The 16,643-nt window shown below is 36.4% G+C and overlaps 1 pseudogene; it reads left to right on the top strand.

Moving 5' to 3' along the window:
* The first annotated feature begins 4,621 nt into the window (after positions 1 to 4,621).
* LOC131484228 (U2 spliceosomal RNA) lies at positions 4,622 to 4,793 on the top strand (annotated as a pseudogene).
* The last annotated feature ends 11,850 nt before the right edge of the window (positions 4,794 to 16,643 follow it).

Here is a 16,643-nt window from a genome sequence, read left to right as displayed (position 1 = left end):
AGGGATCTGTTGGAACATTTTCTGGGGACTGAGGCATAAAGGGCACTTTTTTTGGGGGGGTCATTTTCCCTCTACCTAGCTCACCCAGTGCTGACAGTTTCCATTTCTGACACTTATCTACTGTGCTGGCATTGCTTGCCCCATCCCAGCATTTCCTGTAAGACTCACCCTGACCAGCTTGCCCATCCAGCCTAAACACCTGTCAACTAGCTTACTACCCCACCACTTCTGGAGTACCCTCAGGTGGTGTCTGATCCCCTCCCAAGTGCCTCTTCACTAATGGGCCAGCCTGGCACACGGAAAGGCCTACCAGAGATACTGCCAGATTTCATAGCAGACTATGCCAGAGAACTTTCCTGCCCATCAGCATGCCTACAGATGTTGTAGCCATGCCTGGTAACCAGCTGAGCTGCAGGCCAACCTTGCATACCAGCATACCTATAGTAGTCATGGCTGTTTTTTACAAACAGTTATAAGGGACAACTATGCACACTGGTTAGTCTACATCAGTCACAACCTAGCCACAAAAAAGAGTGAACACAACTCACACAAGGGGCAACTTTGGACACATGGTTTGGATGACCAGCAGGTTTGTGCTACTGGGCATTGCAGGATAACTTCTGCATAAAATGGTTCCTTCAATATCAGGAGTCAAAACTTATTACCTACCAAATAAGAACAAACAGAGAGTTAAACGAAATGAGGAGAAAGATGACTATATTCCAAAGGAAAGAACAAGACAACACCTGGAAAAAGAACTAAACAAAATGAAGACAAGCAAACTACCTGATAAGGAGTTCAAAGTCATGGTTATGAAGATGCTTATCAAACTTAGAATGGATGAACACAGTGAGAAATCCAACGAGAACAACAAAGAAAATATCAGAGCTGAAGAATACAATAAATGAAGTGAAGTATGCACTTGAGAGAACCAGCAGTAGATAAATGAAGCAGAAGAATGGATTAGTGATCTAGAAGACAAGGTAGTGGAATCACCCAAGTGAAACAGCAAGAAGAAAAAAGAATTTAAATAAATGAGGATTGTTCCAGAGACCTCTGAGACTATTTTAAGCATGCTAATAGTCATATTATAAATATCCCAGAAGAAGAAAGAGAAGTGGACAGGAAATAATTTGAAAAATTAATGGCAGAAAATTTCTTTAATCTGGCCAAGAAAATAAATATTCAAGTCCAGGAATCACAGAGAATGCCATATAACATAAACCCGAAAGATAAACACCAAGATACATTACAATCAAAGTGTCAACAGTTAAAGAGAAAATCTTAAAAGTAGTAAAAGAAAAGCAACTAGTTACATACAAAAGAACTCCATGAGTCTATCAGCTAATTTATCAGCAGAAACTTTAAATGCCAGGAGTAGTGCAACAGATTCAACGTTCTGAAAGAAAAAGACGTACAACCAAGAATACCCAGAAAAGTTATTACCCAGTATTGAAAGAGATATAAGGAGTTTCTCAGATAAGCAAAAGAGAAATTCATCAACAAGAGTTTTGTGGAAATGTTGAAGAGACTTCTTCAAATGGAAAGTAAAGGCCATAACTAGAAATAAGGTGGAAAAAGTCTTACTGACAAAGGTAAACATATGTTAAAGGTAGTGGGTCAACGACCTACATAGCTAGTGTATACATTAAAAGTCTAAACCTACAATAATTAGCCAAGGGATATACAAATAAGAAGATGTAAAATATGATGCCAACAACATAAAATATTGGGGAAGCAGTAAAAATGTGGTACTTTTAGAGTATATTGAAACTTGAGTGATACTTATAATTGACTGCTGTATACATATGATATTATATGTGAACTCAATGGTAACAAAATATCTGTAGGAGATAAATAAAAAATAAAAATAAAGCAGAGCACCTGGGTGGCTCATTTGGTTAAGCATCCAACTCTTGATTTCAGCTCAGGTTGTGATCTCATAGCTTGTGGGTTTGAGTCCCACATCAGTCTCCATGCTGTCAGAGTGGAGCCTGCTTGGGATTCTCTCCCACTCTGTGTGCTATTCCCCACTACAATGCCTCTGTCTCTCTCAAAATAAATAAATAAGCTTTAACAAATTTTTAAAAATAGAGAGAAAGGAACATAAACCTAAGACTAAAGAAAGTCACTAAGTCACAAGGGAAGACAGCAAAAGAAGAAAGAGAAGAAACTACAAAAAACAACCAGAAAACAACACAAAATGACAATAAATACAAATCTATCAATAATTACTTTAAATGTACATGCACTAAATGCTACAATCAAGATATGAGGAGTGGCTGAATTGATTAACAAAAAAACAAAAATAAAAACAAAAAACAAGACCCATATATATTCTGCCTATAAGAGCCTCACATCTAAAGATACACACAGACTTAAAGTAAAGGGATGGAAAGAGATACTCCATGTGAATAGAAAAGAAAACTAAGCTGGGATAACAATACTTACATGAGTCAAAATTGACATTAAAACAAACACTGAAAAAAAAAGGCAAAGATGGGCACCACATAATGATAAAGAGATCAGTCCAAAAGAGGATATGTAACACTTGTAAATATCTAGGCACCCAATATAGGGGGCATCTAAACACATAAAGCAAATATTAAGAGACATAAAGGAGAAACTGACAGCAATACAATGATAACAGGGGACTTTAATACCATACTTACATAAGTAGATAGTCTAGACAGAAAATAATAAGGAAACATTGGCCTTAAGTGACACATTAAGACCAGATGGATTTAATAGATATATACACTGCATTCCAGCAAAAACTACTAGAATACATTCTTTTTAAGTACACATGAAACATTCTTTAGAATAGATAATACATTAGAACCACAAGTGTCAATAAATTGAAGAAAGTTGAAGTCATGTCAAGCATCTTTTCTGACCATAATGGTAAGACACTAGAAATCAATTTTGAGAAGAAAGCTGGAGAAAACACAAACATGTGAAGGCTAAACATGTTACTAAACCACCAGTGTCAACAACGGCTCAGGTCATGATCTCACAGGTTGTGAGTTAGAGCCCTGCGTCGGGCTCTGTGCTGACAGCTCAGAGCCTGAAACCTGCTTCGGATTCTGTGTCTCCCTCTCTTTCTGCCTCTCCCCCACTTGTGCTCTGTGTGTCTCTCTCTCAAAAATAAAATTAAAAATGTTAAAAAAAAAAAGACACAAATAGATGCAAACATGTACCATGCTCATAGACTAGAAGAATTAATATTGTTAAAACGTCCATACTATCCAAAGCAATCTATATATTCGATGCAATCCCTATCAAAATTCCAGGGGTATTTTTCAGTGAAATGGAACAATCTTAACGTTTGTACGGAACCACCAAAGACCTGGAATAGCCAAAAATGTTGACAAAGTCGAACAAAGCAGGAGATATCAGACCTTCTGATTTCAAACCATATCAAACAACAGGGTGGTACTGGCATAAAAACAGACACTCAGAACAGTGGAACAGAATAGAGAGCTCAAAAATAAACCTATGTGTAAATGGACAATTAATTTAAGACAAAGTAGGCAAGAACATACAGTGGGGAAAAGACAGTCTCTTCAACAAATGGTGCTGGCACACTGGACAACTATATGCAAAAGAATAAAACTAGACCGCTTTTGTATACATATATAGGCAAATATATGTATATATAAAGGCATATATAAAGGCAACAAAAGCAGAAATAAACATACGGAAATGTTCATAACATATATATACGTATATAAATATACACATATAAACATATATAAATGTTTATAAATGCATACATAAAGGCAACAAAAGCATAAATAAACAAATGGTACTTATGAAACAAAAAGGCTTCTGTACAGCAAAGGAAACCATCAACAAGACAGACAACCTACTGAAGGGGAGAAAATATTTGCAAATCATATAACTTATAAGAGGGTAATATGCAAAATATATAAAAACACACAACTCAATACTAAAAAACAAACAGTCCAATTAAAAGTGGGTAGAGGACATGAATATGTATTTTTTTCAAGAATGACAAATGGCCAACAAACATGACGAGGTGCTCAATGTTACCAGTTATTGGGGAAATGCAAACCAAAACCACAATGAGATATTACCTTAACTCTGTCAGCATTGCTATTATCAAAAAGGTATGAAAGAACAAGGGTTGGTGAGGATGTGGACAAATGGAACCCTTGCACACTGTTCGTGGGAATGCAAAATGGTGCAGCCACGATGAAAAAGAGTATGGGGTTTCCTCAAAAAAATGAAAAGTAGAACTACCAAATCATCTAGCAAACCTATTTCTGGTTACTTATCTGAAGAAAACAGAAACATTAATTCAATAAGATATATGCACCCCTATGTTCACTGCATCATTATTTATACTAACCAAGATATGGAGGAAACCTAAACACCCACCAGTAGATAAAAGGAAGATGTGGGGCACCTGAATGGCTCAGTTGGTTGAGCATCTGGCTCTTGATTTCAGCTCAGGTCATGATCTCACAGTTTGTAGGACTGAGCCCCACATCAGGGTCTGCACTGACAGCACAGAGCCTGCTTGGGATTCTCTCTCTCCCTCTCTCTCCCTGCCCTTCCCAGTTGCATTTGCACTCTCCCTCTAAAATAAACCCTAATTGCTTCTTGGCCTTTTGGCTAAGATCATGTGTAGTATCTATTCTTATCAGTTTAAAATAAACCCTAAAAAAATTTTTTTTAAAGCAAGATGTGGTGTATATATGTGTGTGCACACATATACACATGTGCACGCGGTGGAATATTATTTGGGCATGAAAAATGAAATCTTGCCACTTGCAACGACATGGATGGATCTAGAGGGTATTAGGCTAACACAATAAGTCAAAGACAAATGTGCTCTTTCACTTATATGTGGAATTTAAAAAAGAAAATACACAGACAAAATAAAACAGAAATAGATTTATTGATACAGAGAACAATCTGGTGGTTTCCAGAGGTGAGGACGGTAAAGGAATGGGCAAGATAGAGGACGGGGATTAAAAGGTACAAACTTTCAGTTTTAAAATGAATAAGACAGGGGATACAATGTACAGCATACAAAATATAGTTAATAATGTTACAACTTTGTATGCATTTATCTTGGTGCTCACTTTATAATGTATATAAATGTTGAGTCATTATGTTGTACACCCGAATGTAATGTTGTTTGCCAGCCACAATTCAATAAAAAAATAAAAGGAGGTATAAGGAAAAATGCAATTGCATTTTTATTTCTTCCTTTAACCCAAAGTGGCAATCATATCAAATTTTCAAAGTCCTATGAAGATTTTCTTATATTTTTTACGATTGTTTTCTATATTTTACTCTTTTTTATAGAATGTGACAGATTGTATTTCTTCTTTTTGGAATTTGTTTACTTTATTGCCTAACATATAGATATTCTATGAATATGCAAAGATAACTTGAATGGAAGATTTTGGAGGGGCCCTTTTTATATTAGTTTCCATTGATACCTTAAGAATTTTTATGTAATTTCTAGGTAGTTTGGAAATTTTAGTTATGTTTTTACTACTGCTTCTAGCTTAAAGTCAGTGCAGTTAGAGAAGAGATTCTGAATTACTGCAATCATTGGAATGTAATCAGGGTTTCTTCTGGTTCCAGGATATGATAATTTTTAAAAATATTTTGTGCACATTTGTACAGAATGTAAATCGTTAATTGCTGGGAGATGTGTTATACATATGCCAGTTAGGTCAAGGTTGGTGGTTGTGTTGATTAGAACTTCTGTATTTTCTTCTGATTTTTTTGTGCTTCTGCCAACTCTTGAGAGGAAGGAGTTAACGTTTCCAACTGTAATTTGATCGTGGATTAGTCCATGACTTCTTTTGGTTCTACTAAACTTTTGTTCTTCATAGTGTCAAACTAAGTTTTTACAGGGATGTCCTCCTTTGACTTTGGCTTATCCATACCTCTAGACTTTGTTGTTCCAAGGAAATGAAATGCTGCTTGAAACTTTCAGGAGCCCTGTAATTTACTTTTAGAACTATCTACATCTGCTACTTACATTACCTCTTGTGTTCTTTCTTAAATCGCTCCAAATGGCACTAAATTTGGAAGACAGAGTTTCCTTCTGTGTTGAAATTGTGGCTATATCCTACTTTCATTGAAGACAATGTTTTATTTTTAGTTTTATTTTTGCAGGTTTTGTAGAGCTTCCATGAGTGTAGACTAGAAATATCTACATTTGATGTCATTAGCACCAGCAGTCTCAAGAATAATGGGCTTTAGAGTTATATAGATATAAATGCGAAATAGTCTTCCACTTAGTACCTGATTCATTAAAAATGTTTATTTTTATTTTACCAAACGGAACATTCCTCTTAGAGTGGTTTTTAAAGGCAGGAGGGCAGAAGATTGCTAATAGCTGACTCAAGCATTATTGGCAATTGCTGAGGTTTTACCTCTCCAAGATGCAGAGACTTCCGCTTTTGAGCTGTTTGTGGCATTGCTTTTGAGGCAAACTATGTTACATGGAGTCTGGGCATTTGAGAACTGGTATGTCGTTTCACCACTTTAATGAGGGGCAAGAATTGTTTAATATAGATCATTATTTAAGCAGCATTCTCATTTTAATCAATTTATAAATTATGTACACGAATTTATATTCCTATAAAAGAATAGCATGGAGAGATTTATTTTGTTGGTATGAAATCCTAGGGAACAGTGTGCTGCAGTAACATACCTGAAACCATTTTATGAGTTCCTATCCACCTGCTCCAGGAAGAAGCAACAGTTTTCATAATTAGACTTACAATCTTTGCTTCTCAAACCAGAAGTGCACTATCTTGTGGAGTTGGTTCATCAGTGGAAGGTACGTAACATCCATCTTGCAACTAACTTTAGTTAGAACCTTTAATTAATGGCCAAAGAATCTGCTTTATCTTTTAAAAGGATAGAATCTAATTGTGATTCAAATTAAACAGTCTAATGAAAGTGACCACAAAGCAATTGATCAAAACTAATGGGTGAGTAGTTTTGCCTTCATTAAATAAACCTCTTGTTTCTTTAGCATAAATGCCTTAAGGTACTTAACTCAGGTTATCGATCTATCGGAACCTCTAAAGGAACAATAGCCATTATTGTTGGGGCTATTTCTAAAAAAGAGAATTGAGCTAAAAAAACTTTAAGGTCCATCTTCTCACTTTTCTATTCAACAAACGTTTATAACATTTCTTAAGTATAATATACGTTGGGGATAAAAATGAATAATACAGCCCAGCACAATAGAAGGCAGAACAGTAAAAAGAACGGTGAATTTTGCCATCTTGAAATGATCATTTTCAATGGATCCTATTCTTCATGCTTTTCTTCCAAAATGTCCTTTCTAAATAATAACTTAATAAAAACTTCTCTTTTTTTGTATTATGCATGGTGTGTTGACTCTCATTATTATTAAAGCTGTAGATTATAATAAGCAGTATTATTTAGCTTACCCTAGTATTTAGGGCAAAGAATGAGGAGGTTCATGGTAACTGGGATTTGAATCGGTGGGATAATTTTCAGTAGGCTCCCTCTCTCACTCATATATATAAGTTTATATATAACTTCTATATAAGTTTATATATAACTCATATATAAGTTTATATTCTCCATCTCATTTTCTCACTCCTCAACACAGGAATTGTAAGCAGCTAAAGTTATATGTAGTTATAAGCAGAGCCATTCAAAATTCACCCAAGCTTCAGTTCACAATTTGTTTGGGGGACTAAACAACAGATTAGACTCTTGAAAGACTCTTGAACACATTCTATGGAAATATGGGTGACTACCAAGAATATTTTTTTAATGACAATATATTTCTCTTCTTACTTTGCTTATCCCCTCTCCCAAACAAAGTATCTAAACCGTCTCATGGTAGAACAGATAAATTACCATATAAAAAAGCTGTATTTTATTTTAAGATAGAATTCAACATCTCCATGTCTTTTAATTGTAAGAAATATAAGATTATATAGATTATATTTGGGAGAAAAAATACTAACCAAAAATACAAGGAATAAAGTATAAAATTAAAAATGACAGACTGCTTACCACAAAACAAATCTTCAGAGAAAGAATTTATACTAGTTCTGGGTATTTTTTAATTAAAGAGATGGTTGGTCTTTTAAAATATTATTCTAACAAATCCTTATTTCAAAGTGTTTGCTTTTATGTTTACCTTTTTTCCTGAAAAATTATGAAAAATTCTATAAATTCTTAAATACAATTTTTTTAAGTTTGTTTATTTTATATTTGGGAGGGAGAGAGCACAAGCAGAGGAGAAGCAGAGAGAGAGAGAGAGAGAGAGAGACAGACAGACAGACAGACAGACACTGAATCCAAAGAAGGCTTCAGGCTCTGACCTGTCAGCACAGAGCCCAACGCAGAACTCAAACCCACAAACAGTGAGATCGTGACCTGAGCCGAAGTCTGACACTTAACCGACTGAGCTACCCAGGAACCCCTCTATAAATTCTTTATAGAAGAAACAAAAATCTACTGAAAATATGGTAATTTGCTTTCCTTATTTATGTTTACCATATTATAAGTACTTTTCTTAGTCTTTCCTTTAATATGTTTTCCTATGTCAAAGCAAAAATTTACAATAGACTTCCACAACCATAAATTGTTGCTCAATTATTCTCAATAAGTCCCAAGCCACCCTATATGCCAGGCATTGTTGTAGACAGTTGGGATTTGTGAGTGAGCAAGACAAGAATCCCTAACCTGTGTTAGGCTTATGTTCCAGAAGGACAAAACAGATCATCCACAATATATGTGATAAGCTAATAACTTAGACCGAATGTTAGTAATTTTATGTATGTATGTTTGTATGTATGTTTCAACACTAATGTTTTTTTTAATTTACTTTTTCTTTCCAACTTTTTATTTAAATTCCAGTTAACATACAGTGTAATACTGGTTTCAGGAGAATTCAGTGATTCACAACTTACATACAACACCCAGTGCTCATCCCAACAAGTGCCCTCCTTAATACTCATCACTTATTTAACCCAACCCTTCTCCACCTCCCCTCTAGTAACCCTGTTTGTTCTCTATAGTTACGAGTCTGTTTCCTCGTTTGCCTTTCTTTTTTTCTTCCATTACACTCTGTTCACATATTTTGTTTCTTAAACTCTACATGAGTGAAGCTATATGGTATTTGTCTTTCTCTGACTAATTTATTTGGCCTAGCATAATACTCTCTATCCCTTCCATGTCATTGCAGATGGCAAGATTTCATTCTTTCTGAAGGATCAGTAATATATAATACACACACACACACACACACACACACACACACACACCCCACATCTTCTTTATCCATTCATCAGTTGATGGACATTTGGGCTCTTTCCATACTTTTTGTTTATTGTTGATAATGCTGCTATAGACATCAGTGCATGTGCCCCTTCAAATCAGTATTTCTGTATCCTTCAGGTAAATCCCTAGTAGTGCAATTGCTGGATCATAGGACAGTTCTATTTTTAACTTTTAGAGGAACCTGTACACTGATTTCTGGAGTGGCTGCACCAGTTTGCATTCTCATCAACAGGGAAAGAGGGTTCTCCTTTCTTTGCATCCTTGCCAGCACCTGTTGTTTCCTGTGTTGTTAATTCTGACTGGTGTGAGGTGACACCTCACTGTGGTTTTGATTTGTATTTCTCTGACGGTGAGTGATGGTGCATGTCTCTTCATGTGTCTGTTGGCCTTGTATATATCCTCTTTGGAAAAATGTCTATTCATGTCTCCTGCCAATTTTTTAACTGGATTATTTGATTTTGAGGCATTGAGCTTTATAAGTTCCTTATATATTTTGGAAATTAACCCTTGATCAGATAGGTTATTTGCAAATATCTTCTCCCATTCCATAGCAATGTGATAGGCCATGGGGGCAAAAAAGTTGAAGAGGTTTAAGGAAAGTCAAGAGTATGAAAGGCAGGGTGAGAAGTGAATGTAAACTGGGGAATCCAAGTAGGCCCTATTGCGAGGGTGCTATTTGGGCAAAGACTTGAGGTCAGTGAGAGTCTAACCTGTGCAGCAGTCTGAAAGAAAAACTTGCCAGGTGAAGGGGCAGTGACTGCAAAGGTTCTTACTCAAAGGTGAGGTTTCCAAGGAACATGAAAGAGTCCAGGGGACCTGAAGCAGAGCAAACAAGAAGAATCACAGGAGCAGAGCTGAGAGAGGCTGTGTACCAGGGGTGCACAAAACCTTAGTGTGCATAACAATTACCACAGAGCCTGTTCAAGATCCCTAGGACTCCCTCCCAGAGGTTCCTATTGAGAAGGTCAGGCCTAGGGCTCTGAATTGTAACTAGCACAACTCACTCAACACTGAGGATTTGGACATCAGCGCTACTCAGTAAGTACTCTGAGAAGTACTTAAGGGCCATTGTAAAAACATTGGCTTTTATTAGGAGTAAAATCAGATTTATTGCATGGTTGTGAGCAGACAAGTGTCAGAGCCTGACTTAAATTTTAAACCAGTCATTTTGGTTGCTGTGTTGAGAGCAGGAAATAGAACAATGAAAAGATCCAATAGCAAAGAAGCCACTTAAGAGCAATCCGGGTGAGAGATAATGGTGGTGTGGATGAGAATGACAGTAGAGGGGATGGTGAAAGTGCATTCTGGGTAATTTTCAAAGTAAAGCCAAAACATTTGGTAACAATTTGTAAGTGGATAGTGGAAGCAGAACAGGCATCAAAAATGATCCCAAGTCTTTTGCTCTGTACAAGTCAAAGTTCGTTGATGTTGGTGGGAATGCAAACTGGTGCAGCCACTCTGGAAAACAGCATGGAGGTTCCTCAAAAAATTAAAAATAGAACTACCCTACGACTCAGCAATAGCATTGCTAGGAATTTATCCAAAGGATACAGGAGTGCTGATTCATTAGGGGCACATGTACCCCAATGTTTATAGCAGCACTTTCCAACAACCGCCAAATTATGGAAAGAGCCTAAATGTCCATCATCTGATGAATGGATAAAGAAGATGTGGTTTATATATACAAGGGAATACTACCTGGCAATGAGAAAGAATGAAATCCTTCCATTTGCAACAATGTGGATGGAACTGGAGGGTATTATGCTTAGTAAAATAAGTCAGCCAAAGAAAGACAGATATCATATGTTTTCACCCATGTGTGGAACTTGAGAAACTTAAGAGAAGACCATGGGGGAAGGGAAGGGGAAGACAGTTTCAAACAGAGAGGGAGGCAAACCATAAGAGACTCTAAATACAGAGAACAAACTGAGGGTTGATGGGGGGGGGCAGGGTAGAAGTGAAAATGGGTGATGGGCATTGAGGAGGACACTTGTTAGGATGAGCACTGGGTGTTGTATGTAAGCGATGAACCACGGGAGACTACCCCAAAAACCCAGAGCACATCATATACACTGTATGTTAGCTGACTTGACAATAAATTATATTATTTAAAAAAAAGGCTGTAAACAGAAAAAAAAAAGATCCCAAGTTTTTTGCTCTGTACAAGTCAAAGTTTCTAATCAACAGAGATGTGAAAAGCCAAAAGAAAAGAAAATTTGAATGGTAAGACCAGGAGTTCCATTTTGGAAATATAAACCTTGAGATGTCTATAGAACATGTAAGTGGGGAGTCAAGCTGACAGTTGGAAACACATCTGAAGTTTGTGAGAGAGGTCTGAATTTAAAAATACACTTTTGGGAGTCATTACTATACAGATGAATGAGCTGAAACAAGGAAATAAATGGAGAAGAGAAGAAGCCCCAAAACTAGTCTTGGGCTCCTCCACATCTGTCAGAAAGGGAAGACTGGAAGGAAGGGAAGAAAGTAAGAGAACCACAAGAGTACTCTAGGAGTCAAGCAAGAAAAGTTCATCAGGGAAAAGAGGTTCTCCCAAACACAGTGGGAGTCTAGGCTCTGAACTGGCATCGGTCCAGTTTTTAGTTTCCTCCTTTAAACCAGAGGAAGCAGACCAGACCTTATTTGCAAATTATTATGCATATCTGTTCTCACTTCTCTGCGGAATATGTGAAGGACTGACACAAGGCATTCTTCTAAGTCAGAACTAAGACAGCAAAGTGGTGAGCCCTACTCATAAAAGCTAAAAGGTGACTGAAAACCCACAGACTCCGGTGACAAGAGATGAGGAGCAGACACATAAACCTCTGAGGTCCAAAGGAGACATTTGGGTGAGACTCTTTGGGAAATTAGGACATTCAAAAACAGCCATATATATGGGCGAATTTAGAAAGCTATGCACAGCCCCGGCAGAACCCACACCAAACACATTATAATGAAACTTTCAAAAGTCAACGAGGATGAGAATTTTGAAAGTAGCCAGAAGCAATTCATCATGTACAAGGGATCCTCAGTAAGGTGATCAGCTGCTTTTCTCATTAGAAACCTTGGAGACGAGGTGGTGAGATAACATATGTAAGGTGGTGAATGAAAGAAAAAAATCCTATCATCTGAGAATCGTATATCCATTAAAACTTTCCTTAGAAATGAAGGAGAGAGTACTAGGATCTCAGATAAACAAAAAATGAAGGAGTTACTTCTCACTAACCTTGACCTACAAGATAGGTTAAGAGAGTATCTTCAGGTTGAAATAAATGGATCCTGCACTATAACTTACAGCCATATAAAGAAACGAAAACAAATGCAAATATAAAAGCAGTATTATTTTAATTTTGGTTTGTAATTACACTTTTTATTTTCTACACTATTTAAAAAAACACAAAAATAATGATAAATATGTGTTATTGGGTATAGTATGAAAAGATGTAATTTGTGAAACAACATAAAAGAGGATACAGCTATATAGCTTTTTTGTTTGTTATTATGTGATTGAAGTTAAGTTGGTATCCTTTCAAAATAGATTGTTATTAACTTTAGGAGGTCATATGTAAATCTCATGGCAACCTCAGAGAAAATAGCTGTAGAATATATACAAAAAGAAATGAGAAGGGAATTAAAACGCGTCACTATAAAAAATCAAGTAGGCACCAGCCCTCTAGAGTCTCCAGTCTCCAGGGTAAGGTTCCCCTCTCCCACCATTCCTGCCGTGGGTTCTCCAGGTGTCCACAGTCCCCTCTGATCCACCTCCTATCTTTCCCCATCCTCCACACCTGGCACTGGTCTTACACCCCACTTCCTGCCTTAGCCCTTCACCCTCCACGGCAAGGTGTCTTGGCTGCAGGTGCCAAGAATGACAGTGGAGGAAAACTTTGGGAGAAAGGCAGTTGGTGTCCAATAGCAGCAGGTCTGGGGTCGTGCCCAGGAAGCTTCCATCACAGGCAACAGTGTCCATACTTGCAACGCGTCGGTAGTCATGGCTGGTGTTGGCCTCAAGGCAGTGGCACTGTGGCCACCCTGTCATTCCCCCCTCCTCCCCACCCCCCATCCAGATACCCTTTCACTCAAAGGTTTAAAGACCCTTGGGGGTGCCTGTCAGCCTCCAGTGGGGGTGGTTGGGCCATTGTGGAGACAGGAGACCAACCCCCAGGCCCTAGGTGTTAGCTAGGAACATGATTCTTTGGTTCTTGGGGACCTCCAGAGGGTGCTACCTGGAGGGGAAAAAATCAACTAAATACAGAAGGCAGTAAGAGAGAAAACAAAGAACAAAAACTATAAGGCATATCAAATATTTAAATGGCAAAAATAAATCTCTCCTTGTTAGTAATCAATTTAAATGTAAATGGATTAAACTTAACAAAAAAAGACAAAGATCAGCAGAATAGACTTAAAAAAACATGATCTAACTATAGTTTCTTAGCTTCTCTATCCCAAATCTTACCTTCCCTCATTCTGAATATGGGTTGTATGGTTTATAGTGGTATAGCAAAAGCTAAGGTCACTGGTAACCATCCAGCAGTTTAGAAGTCACACAATAGTGCTCTGAAGAGTAGCCTCAAACAATTACCACACAACATCCTTTCAGTTCCCTTTCTAAAGCATATACTTTAGTCAACCAAAACACAGGGCGAACCCCACTGCAACAATTTAATAAAATTATAGGAGCAAAAAGTTATATTTTCAAAATACCAAAACCTAAAGACAAATAGTTTGAAAGTGAATGTAAGGAAAAATATATTCCATGTAAATAGTGACAAAAAGAATGGACTTTGAGTAACAATTTCTTACAAGAGAAAAACAAGGACATTATATATTGCTACAAAGTTACCTCATAACGAAAATGTAATAATCATAAACATTACATGCACCAATAAAACAGTGACCCCCAAAATATATAAAGGAAACATTGATATAATTTCAGGAAGAAATATACAGCTCTGCAATAATTGGAGACTTCAGTACTCCACTTCCAATAATGGATATAAGAACCAGACAAGATTAATAAGGAGCTAGGGGACTTGAACAATACTACAAGCCAGCTGGACCTAAGTGATACTCATAGAATATTCTACCCACCAACAGCTGAATACACATTTTTCTCAAGTGCACATGGAGCATTCTCCATGAGAGACCGTATGGTAGATCACGGAAAAGCCTTAATAAATTGTTAAAAATTGATGTTATACAAAGCATATTTTCAGATTAAAAAATAAAACTCAAAGTCAAAAACAGAGGGAAGCTGGAGAATTCACAAACAGGTGGAAATCTACCAACACACTTTTAAGCAACAAATGAGTCAAGAAGGAATCACAGGAGAAACAGAATGACGTCTGGAAACAAACAAAACACAATATATCAACATTCGTGTAATGCAGCCAGTTGTAAGAGTAAAATTTTTTAATGTAAATGCATCCATTAAAAAAGAGGAAGAATCTCAAATCAGTACCCTAACTTTACACCATAACAAATGAGAAAAGGAAGGATAAACTAAACCCAAAGCTAGCAGAAGGATGGAAATGCAGATGAAATGGGTAAATTTCTAGAAATATGCAATGTACCAAAACTTACTCCAAAAGAAAGTGAAAACTAGAATAGATCTATAACTAGTAAGAAGATTGTTCCCAACAACAACAAAAAGACCTGGACTATATGGCTTCACTGGTGAATTCAGCAAACATTTAAAGAAGAATTATCACCTATGCTTCTCAAACTCTTTCAAAAAATCAAAAAGGAGGGAGCACTTTCTAACTCATTCTATGAGGCTACCATTGCTACAATACCAAAGCCAAAGACACTGCAAGAAACCTACACACCAATATCCCTCATGATTACTGATACAGAAATCGTCAACAAGATTCTAGTGCAGAATACAGCAGCATGTTAGAAAAAATATATACCATGAACAAGTGGATTTATTATTGGATGCAAAGATGGTTCAACATATACAATATGTCATTATAATATAACACATTAATAGAATGAAGTCATAAAACTGCATAAATATCCCAATATTTAAAACAAAAGCATTTCCAAAAATCTGACATCCTTTCATGATCAAAAATAAAAATAATAAACCAGAAATAGAAACATCCTCAACATAATAAAGGCCATTTTGAAAAATCCACAGCTAACATATTTAATGCTTTCCCTCTAAGATCAGGAACAAGACAAAAACGTCTTTACTTTTTTCTTTTAATGTTTGTTTGCTTATTTTGAGACAGAGTACATGAGAGTGCTGGAGGGGCAGAGAGAGAGAGGGAGAGAGAGAGAGAATCCCAAGCAAGCTCCATGCTCAGTGCAAAGCCTAACATGCGGCTCAATCTGTGAGATCTTGCCCTGAGCCCAAATCAAGAGTTGGATGCTTAACCCACTGAGCCACTCAGGCGCTCTAAGAATGTCTTTACTTTTGACACATTTATTCAGCATAGTGTGGCTCTGATCAGAGCAATTAGGCAGAAAATAATTAATCAAAAAGAAAAGAAAAAATACATAAAAGTAACCCACATTAGAAAGGAAGAAGTAAAATTACCTCTGTTAATAGATGACATGATCTTATATGTAAAGATTACATATAAGATTGCAGCAATAAGCTAGTAGAACTCAAACAAATTCAGCAAAGTTGCAGAACAGAAAAACAAAAATCAGTTGTATTTCTATTCACTGGGAATGAACGATCTTAAAATGAAATTGAGAAAACAATTTCAATTTACCATATCATTAAAAAGAATAACATACTTAGGAATAAATTCATCCAAGAAGGCAAAAAAAAAAAAAACCAAAAAAAAAACTGGTACACTAAAAACTACAAAACCCCTGAAATAAACTAAAGAAGATGAAAATGAAATGAGATTTTCTCTGCTCATGGATCAAAAAACACAATGTTTTCAAAAAGTCTTCCTGTTCCCATTCACCTTGAATTGTTACATTTCCATGTTTTCATAATTTTATGAAATGCTGGTCAATATAGGACAGAAGATTGAAAGTTTCAGCCAAGGCAGTTTGTCATGTTTAAAATGTTATTTTTGTTTGGTTTGGGAGGGGGGGGGGTCTTTGAGTATAGCTCACATTTCTTTCTAGTGCTATAGAGTAAATTATATAGGAAAAAACTACGGTCAAAGGAATAGCAACTTATCTTGGAAAATAAGAGTGGTGACATGTTTTTGGTTCTCACAAATACCGTCTTAATAATATAGATTGCTAGATTGAATTGTATTGTATATTTTTCACTAAATGCATTAGGGGAATTTTTACTATTTCCTTTAAAGATGATTATAGTTTTCATTGAAGTTCTTGTTTTGAAATAC

Source organism: Neofelis nebulosa, chromosome 8 (genome assembly GCF_028018385.1).
Source record: "Neofelis nebulosa isolate mNeoNeb1 chromosome 8, mNeoNeb1.pri, whole genome shotgun sequence".
Taxonomy (NCBI): domain Eukaryota; kingdom Metazoa; phylum Chordata; class Mammalia; order Carnivora; family Felidae; genus Neofelis; species Neofelis nebulosa.
The sequence above is the reverse complement of the archived record's forward strand: the minus strand, read 5'-3'. Positions and strand labels throughout refer to the sequence as shown.